Raw genomic sequence first — 9,287 nt, forward strand, 5'->3', positions numbered from 1 at the left:
TAGGTGTAACGAAAGAAGCCGGCACTAATAGCTAGAATAAACTAGTGGAACACAAAACTCCAACACAGTGGTGCCTCGGGAAGGGAGGAGGTCGAAGTCCCGAAAGTACCGTGTCACAGTTCGAGTGCGAGGAACGGCAGGGAAGGAAAAAGCAGGGAAGATCACAGGTAAAGGTCAGTTCTCTGTCTGCCGTTCGGGAAGAAGGGAAAAGAGATTCGAAAACGAGGAAAGCATGCAGGCAAGCGGTAGAAAAGCGAGGGTAGAAATCGGGAGAGGGATGCACAGGTTGGAACAAAGGGGAAGAAGAATCGAATGCAAGAGAGGGTGGTCCGTGAGACAGAGAGGGATGCAAGCAGCCCTCTGACTTCGTCTCTGGAGGATTGCTGGAGGGGATGCTAGTTGTGGTGTATGTTTCCCTAGTCAGGGCACGCGCGACGTAATTGTGAGGGTGTGCGGAGGGTGTGCAGGACCTAAGGCTGTGTAGTACTGGCATCGTGAAAGGCAGAAGAGCGAGCGAGAGAGAGAGAGAGAGAGAGAGAGAGAGAGAGAGAGAGAGAGAGAGAGAGAGGAGGGGGGGGGGGGAGAGGGTGGATTTCGAAAAGTAAAGAAGCTGGAAATCCGAGGTTGCTCGATGGAGTCAAGGAATCGGACCTGGACGAGACTACGAAGGACGGGGTGGCTCATTAAACCACTCTGACACTCGCCTGGCATACGGGATTGATGATGAAATCATTTGATCGTCAGGGTCATAAAAGTATCGCGCAAGATAAATATCGTAGGGTAAAAGGGGTTCTTGGGATGTTAACTTCCCTCAGAATTGTTTCATTTCTATGGTAGGGTGTATACATTCAGGCATTTACAGACTGAAGTGGCCACAACTCCATTTCGTGAATTTTCAAAAATTTATAAATAGTTTCCTCGTGATCAATATTTTATGTCTGTAAAATATGTATATATCATGAATAATAAATTTCTGATTTTTGTTTTGTGGAGTGAATCGATTTGGCAAATGTATGGCTCAATTAACAATATGCGAAGATTACTTTATTATTATTTTTTATTATATATAATATTATTTATTATTATTTCGTACTGCGTTTCTTTATTATTATTTTTATTTCTTTAGTATATATGGATGTGTGTAATATATTATTGTGATTTTGATGATATGATATGAATGTGCTATGAAAAGGAAAGGGCAAATCCTTCGGGTAAACAATTTAGTAGAAACTCTGCAGGTTTGTAGATTTCGTCATGCAAGTCAAGAATATATATCATTATAGCAATCACTATTCAATACCTTTTGAGATATTTAAGATTAAAGTTTTATTATTTCAGTACCTACAGATTTATCACCAATGGTTTTCAAGTGGCGTTGTGGCCCAATAGGAACACCCGAAAATTCCTATGAATCATGTCCGGGAATTCGTTTCCTGTCCAAACATAGTAGTTTTTTTCACTCAATTTTTTATTTTGTATTCATTTTTCGCTTATGAAAATATTGTAAATAAACAATTGTAAATAAAATTTCTTAATAAAAAAATTTATTTTTTACGTTCTCTCATGCAAGTATATATTTATTACAAAATAATAAGAATATTATGCAAGAAAAATAGTTTTCCATAGCAATCTTACTTGATACAGAAAGAAAACGTGAATATAAATAATCATTAGATACAAGAAATAGAACATTTTCGTGCATGCGAGTGCGCCTGCATCACACAAAAGGATGTAAGTTTTGTATTAACATAACCTTCAGTTGTAATTAAATGGTGTAAGTAACAATCCATTGTTTTTCCACCTTTTATTAGTGATAGCAGACCTTGCTTGAGTAAAGACAATATTCTGTTGAAATAAACAGGCCAGAGCAACAGTAGAAATATATTAGACTCATGTAATATCATCAGCGTGGTGTCATTAGATGCCAAGAATTATATTTTATAGCGAGAAGGAATTAAAGCAGCAATAGAAGTATGTTATGATATTTCTATTATATTCTAGACAGGCTAACCATATAATATACAGGACAAAAATTTTTGATTGTCGAGTAAAGACTCAGAAGATTCAGATGGCTTATGTGGACAAAAAGGAATGAATTTAATTTCAGTGATGACCTCTCACAACAACTAAATATAGAGAATACAGTGAGATCGAAAGGTATGTTGTATTCCTGATCTAAATGAATATTAATATCAGTGGTCAAAGACAATGATCATCGCTAATGTCTTAAGTTTCAGAATGATGGAGCTGAGGTATACAAAGAAAAGGAACAGATTCGAGTGAAAGCAGTGAGAAGAGGAAGTGCACATTATGTTGAATCAAGAAACAGGAAAGGGGCAGCATATATATCAACTGAGAAGGATGTGTGGCATGAACATACTGATATAAGGATCATTGGAGAGATGGAGAATGAACACTTGGTAATAGTTATAAAAATTAAAGATACTTATTACAACAAGATATGGTGAATACAGTGAGATTGAAAGGTACGTTGTATTCCTGATCTAAATGAATATTAATATCAGTGGTCAAAGACAATGATAATCGCTAATGTCTTAAGTTTCAGAAAGATGGAGCTGAGGTATATAAAGAAAAGAGACAACTTCGAGTGAAAGCAGTGAGAAGAAAAAGTGAATATTATGTAGAATCAAGAAGCAGGAAAGGGGCAGCATATATATCAACTGAGAAGAATGTGTGGCATGGACATGTTAAATAAGGATCACTGCACACATGGAGAATGAACACTTGGTAATAGTTATAAAAGTTAAAAATAAATTGAATATAGAGTGTAAATGTTTCATTAAGGTACAAATGTGTAGAAATATCTATGGGAACTTGGAAACTACAAAAGCAGCAGGAATATTGGGGCTGTGGCACATGGAATTGATTAGGTCAAGAAAGCCAACGTTAAAAGGAGGTAAAAGGTACGTTTTACCTACTGATGATTATTGGAGAAAAGAACCATTTGGCTGACTGATTTATAAATGGCTAAAGGTTTAATATGAAATAATATTAACGTAAGATTTTTTTTATTATAGGAGATGTACAGACAAGAGTAATATTTATATGCAAGAGCCAGCCACTATGGGTAAAATAATAAGTATCATTTAATAATATTTCAATGGATTGTTTGTCTGTCTTTAAAAATTTAACCAATATACAATATTTACTTTCTAAATTTGTATATTAATATATTAAATAATTTCCAATTTGAATTACAATAATAAATAATGAATTTTAATAAATTTGATTTTAAAGGTGTTTTACATTAATAAAACTAATAGATTTCTTATAACTAGGATATAATGAAAACAACTGGTGGAGATGATGAGTTGGAATTATGGTCAAAAGAAACTCGAAAGGCATGTAGAAATTTCATACAATTACGTATGGAAGGATATTAGGGTGATACTATATTTCATAGAATTATCAAAGGATTCCTAACATAAGATGGTGATTCCACAGGTACAGGAGAAGGTGGTAAAATATATGGAGAATCATTTAAAGTGAGACTATATTTAAAAATAAAATTAATTCCTCTTTTATTCAAAAAAAATTATCATATAATATATATGTTATTTTAGGACGAATTTCATATAAGATTACGTTTTTGTCGACGAGCATTAATTGCTATGACTAATGCCGGAAAAGATGACAATTGTTCTCAATTCTTCTTTACTCTTGGTTCTACACAAGATTTGTAGAATAAAAGTACAGTCTTTGGTAAAGTTACTGATGAAACTATATATAACATGCTTGAAATTGGAGAAGCACTTGTAGATGAGGTAAATTTAATGTTTACATGAAAATATATCAAGAAGTGGTATAAATATATTTCCCTTTTTTTGCAGAATGATAGACTACTTTATCCTCCAAGATTATTAAAGTCTATAATATTGAACAATCCATTTTCTAATATTATACCAGGAATAATAGTACAGGAAAGTGAAGAAGTAAAGGAAAATTCAAAAACTAACACAGCAGTAGTAAAGTAAAAATCATACATGTCTGCAGAATTTAGCCCTGATAGTATTGTTCTTTGCAATGAAAAATTTTGTTACATAGATTTCAATCTTTTATCATTTGGTGAAGAAGCAGAGGAAGATGATGAAGAATCTGTGATATTAAATAAAAAGTTTATTGGTAAGGGCAAATCAGCTCATGATCATTTAACTGATCTAAAACAAAGCTCACAACCAGATGTTGAACCATCTGGACCTCAAAATAAGGAATGGAAAAAAGACTGTAATAGCCATTGAGAAAGTGACGATAAAGTAAAAACGCAAGAAGAATTAGTAATTATGAAGAAAGAGAAAGAGTTAGTTTATTATTTACATTATGACTAAATTACAGAAAGTGGGAACTTTTATTGACTGTCTTATATTTATATTTTCCGGGTAATGAAGGAAAAAATAAAAAATAAATTCAGAGATATAAAAAAAGAACCGAAGAATTATGTTGTTAATAGTTAAAGTGTATATGTGAAGCTTCCAAAGTGAATAAAAGGTACCTAAGTATATAACCATCGTAGTTTCATTTTCTTTTGACCAAGAACAAAATCACTTTCATCTGCGACTTCATGTTCGTCTATAATTAATTCATCAACTTTTATAATTGCATCGTGAAGACACAGTCTTAGCGAGCCTTCTAATATAAGTCTGGATTCATTGTTATTTAATTCATTATTGGTGATTATTGCATAGAGTGTTTGAACCATTGCCGAAGATACTAATGGTTTGTCTTTCCATTGGTATGAGGGATTAATTAATAATTTCAGTTCATGGATTAATTATAGAAATTTGGAATTTTTCGCAACAAAAATTTATTTATATTTGCTTCATTGACATTATTAAATATAAGAGACATCGTTTGATATTTTACATCGATATTTTATCACATAGCTATTTCAAAGATGCAACATTTTCCCGCTACAAAAATACCAAGCGTATCCGGCTGCAGCCAACTTCCAGTTGGCGGTAAGCGGGCATAACGGTAACGTGGTGGAATATTCTCACGCGTCAAAGTAAAACAATAAATCTCAAAACGCTTCATGAATTAGTCATATCACTGATTGACGTTTTAATTACTTTACGAAGTTCAAGATTACTAACTGTGAACATTTCTTCGTTGGTAATATAATACATGTGAAAAAAAGTGATGATACCTAGAGTAAATCGTATAACGATACATGTGGGAAATAAAGTAGCGTAAGTGCGGGATCCTATAATACTACCGCATTGTCCGTTATTATCGGCTGTAGAACATTCTAGATTTCGACAGTTCGTTGGAATATTTGATCAACATTACTCTTAACAGGCAGTTTTTTAATAGTTTTCCCAATTTTACTTCGATCTTGACGTTCAAATGCAACATAGTTACGTATTATCGCCTTTACATTCTAAATATTAATTGTGGATTAGAATACTTCGTTACTACTGCATAGAATAGGGCTGTTTCCCAAATAGTAGGCCAATTATTTTTCGATTGAAGATGAACATATGAAATAAAACGACGAAAGAGCAAGTGCCTGTGAAATCATCCGCCACAGTGTAGTTTTCATGTTTATATTTCCAAAATTAGGCCTTTCGGTTAGGTTTTTTCCGCATAATAGCGTAGATTGAAATCTTCCTTAATGGCATTGATTATTTTTTTTCGCTTTCGAGCGTGCATTTTCGAGAAATAGTGTCAAATGTGTCAGAGGCTGTGAAATCGTGCTGCGCAATTGACGTTTTTCTTTTCTATGTTCGAAATTAGACTTTTTGATTAGATTTGCTCTATATATCCGCGTAGAGGGAATTCTTCCTTAACGGGATTAGGTATTTTTTGGGGGTTTCGAGCGTGCGTTTTCGAATAATAGTGCCGCAAGTGTCCGTGTGTGTTAGATCGTGCTGCGTAATAAACTAATCTGGCTTCTATTTCCGAAATTAGGCTTTTCGATTAGGTTTGTTCCATATATCCGCGTAGAGGGAATTCTTCTTTAACGGGATTGCATATTTTTTTCGGTTCCGAGCGTGCGTTTTCGAGAAATAGTGCCGAATGTGTCAGTGGCTGTGAAATCGTGCTGCGCAATTGAATTTTTTCTCTTCTATCTTTGAAATTAGGCTTTTTGATTAGGTTTGTCCTATATATTAGGATAGATTGGAACTTTCTCTAATGGGATTGCATATTTTTTTTCGGTTTCGAGCGTGCGTTTTCGAGAAATAGTGCCAAATGTGCCAGTGGCTGTGAAATCGTGCTGCGTAATTGACTTTTGTGGCTTCTATTTACGAAATTAGGCTTTTTGATTAGGTTTGTTCTATATATTAGGGTAGATTGGAATTTTCTCTAATGGGATTAGATATCTTTTTTCGGTTTAGAGTGTACGTTTACGAATAATAGTGCCGGAAGTGTCCGTGGCTGACAGATCGTGCTGCATAATAGACTTTTGTGGCTTCTATTTCCGAAATTAGGCTTCTTGGTTAGGCTTGTTCTATATATCCACGTAGAGGGAATTCTACCTTAACCGGATTGGATATTTTTGGGGTGTTTCGAGCGTGCATTTTCAAGAAATAGTGCAGAAAGTGTCTGTGAGTGTGAAGTCGTGCTGCGCAACTGTCTTTCTTTGCTTCTTTCTCCGAAATTAGGCTTTTGGATTCGGATTTTTTCACCTAACAGTGTAGAGTGAATTCATCCTTAAAAGGATTGGATATTTCCTTTTTGGTTTCGGGTGTGCGTTTTCAAAAAATAGTGCCGAATGTGTCCGTAGCTGTCAAATCATGTTGCGCAATTTACTTGGTTCGTTTCTGTTTTCGAAATTAGGCGTTTGGATTAGGTTTGTTCAGTATAGCAGCATAGAGTAGGTTCAAAACAATATTCTGTTGAAATAAACAGGCCAGAGCAACAGTAGAAATATATTAGACTCATGTAATATCACCAGCGTGGTGTCATTAGATTCCAAGAATTATATTTTATAGCGAGAACGAATTGAAGCAGCAATACAAGTATGTTATGATATTTCTATTATATTCCAGGCAGGCTAACCATATAATATACGGGACAAAAATTTTTGATTGTCGAGTAAAGACTCAGAAGATTCAGATGGCTTATGTGGACAAAAAGGAATGAATTTAATTTCAGTGATGACCTCTCACAACAACTAAATATAGAGAATACAGTGAGATCGAAAGGTATGTTGTATTCCTGATCTAAATGAATATTAATATCAGTGGTCAAAGACAATGATCATCGCTAATGTCTTAAGTTTCAGAATGATGGAGCTGAGGTATACAAAGAAAAGGAACAGATTCGAGTGAAAGCAGTGAGAAGAGGAAGTGCACATTATGTTGAATCAAGAAACAGGAAAGGGGCAGCATATATATCAACTGAGAAGGATGTGTGGCATGAACATACTGATATAAGGATCATTGGAGAGATGGAGAATGAACACTTGGTAATAGTTATAAAAATTAAAGATGAATTGAATATAGAGTGTAAATGTTTCATTACGGTACAAATGTGTAGAAATATCTATGGGAACTTGGAAAATACAAAAGCAGCAAGAATAATGGAGCTGTGGCACGTCATGGACTAACTAAAAATTTAACCAGTATACAATATTTACTTCCTAAATTGCTTTATTAATATCCTAAATAGTTTCTAATTTGGATTACAATAATAAGTAATGTATTAATAAAACTAATAGATTTCTTATAACTAGGATATAATGAAAATAACTGTTGGTGATGTTGAGTTAGAATTATGGGCAAAAGAAACTCCAAAGGCATGTAGAAATTTCATACAATTATGTATGGAAGGATATTAGGGTGGCACTATATTTCATAGAATTATCAAAGGATTCCTAACACAAGATGGTGTTTCTACAGGTACAGGAGAAGGTGGTAAAATATATGCAAAACCATTTAAAGTGAGACTATATTTAAAAATAAAATGAATACCATTTTTATTGAAAAATAATTATTGGATATGTATGTTTTAGGACGAATTTGATACACGATTACAATATTGTCGACGAGATTTAATTGGAACGGTTAATGCTGGAATGATGACAATGGTTCCCAATACTTCTTTACTCTTAGTTCTACAACAGATTTGCAGAATAAGCATACAACCTTTGGTAGAGGTACTGGAGAATCTATATATAGTATGCTTAAACTCGAAGAAGCACTTGTAGATGAGGTAACTTTAATGTTTGCAAGAATACATGTCAATAATTTATATAAATATAACATTTCCTCTGCTTTGTAGGTTGATAAACCACATTATCCTCCAAGATTGACAAAAACTATAATATTGAACAATCCATTTTCTGATATTATACCAAGAATAATAGTACAGGAAAGTGAAGAAGTAAAGGACAGTTTGAAAACTAAAACAGCAGTAGTAAAGTAAAAATCATATATGTTTGCAGAATTTGGCCCTGATAGTATTGTTCTTTGCAATGGAAAATTTGGTTACAGAGATTTCAATCTTCTATCATTTGGTGGAGAAGCAAAGGAAGATGAAGAAGAATCTGTGATATTAAATAAAAAGTTTACTGGTAAGGGAAAATCAGCACACGATCGTTTAACCGATCCAAAATTAAGCTCACAACCAGCGATTGAACCATCTGGACCTCCAAATAAGGAAAAGAAAAAAGACTGTAATAGCGATTGAAAAAGTGACGATGAAGTAAAAACTCAAGAAGAATTAGAAATTATGAAGAAAGAGAAAGAGTTAGTTTATTGTCTACATTATAACTATGTTACAGAGAGTAGGAATTTTTATTGACTGTCTCTTATATTTATATTTTCAGAGCAATGAAGGAAAGGATGAAAACTACATTGAGAGATACAGAAAAGGAACCGAAGGAAGTACAAAGTTAGAAAATAGATGATGTTGAAGATGATAAGGATATAAAGGAAAATGAATACAGAATAAAAGACTCTCTATGAGGTTTAGAACAAGAGAAAACCAAGAAGATGCACCATAAGAGATATCAAGAATTATTAGGATAGCTCCTGTATTTGAATACAATCATTTATCATATGTTTATAAATATTGTACATATATATATGGTCATTGTAATGATAATTATTACGTGATATGTATTACGAAACATATTTTTCTCGTGATGGTCCGTGATACGGACACCTACTCGGATTCGAATGTCGATATGTCATTGTTTATTATGTCATTAACAATTAACGTGTATATGTAAAACTTTCAAACTGAATAAAAAGTATCTAAGCATATAACCTTCGCAATTTCATTTTCTTTTTACCAAGAACAAAAGTACGCATCTTCATCTG

At 33.5% G+C, this 9,287-nt stretch overlaps 1 pseudogene; it reads left to right on the top strand.

Annotated features, from left to right (window-relative positions):
- Positions 1-2,984: 2,984 nt before the first annotated feature.
- LOC108548571 (peptidyl-prolyl cis-trans isomerase CWC27 homolog) lies at positions 2,985-8,874 on the top strand (annotated as a pseudogene).
- Positions 8,875-9,287: the final 413 nt, after the last annotated feature.

This window comes from Eufriesea mexicana, unplaced genomic scaffold (genome assembly GCF_001483705.2).
Source record: "Eufriesea mexicana isolate 0111107269 unplaced genomic scaffold, ASM148370v2 scaffold1666, whole genome shotgun sequence".
Lineage (NCBI taxonomy): Eukaryota > Metazoa > Arthropoda > Insecta > Hymenoptera > Apidae > Eufriesea > Eufriesea mexicana.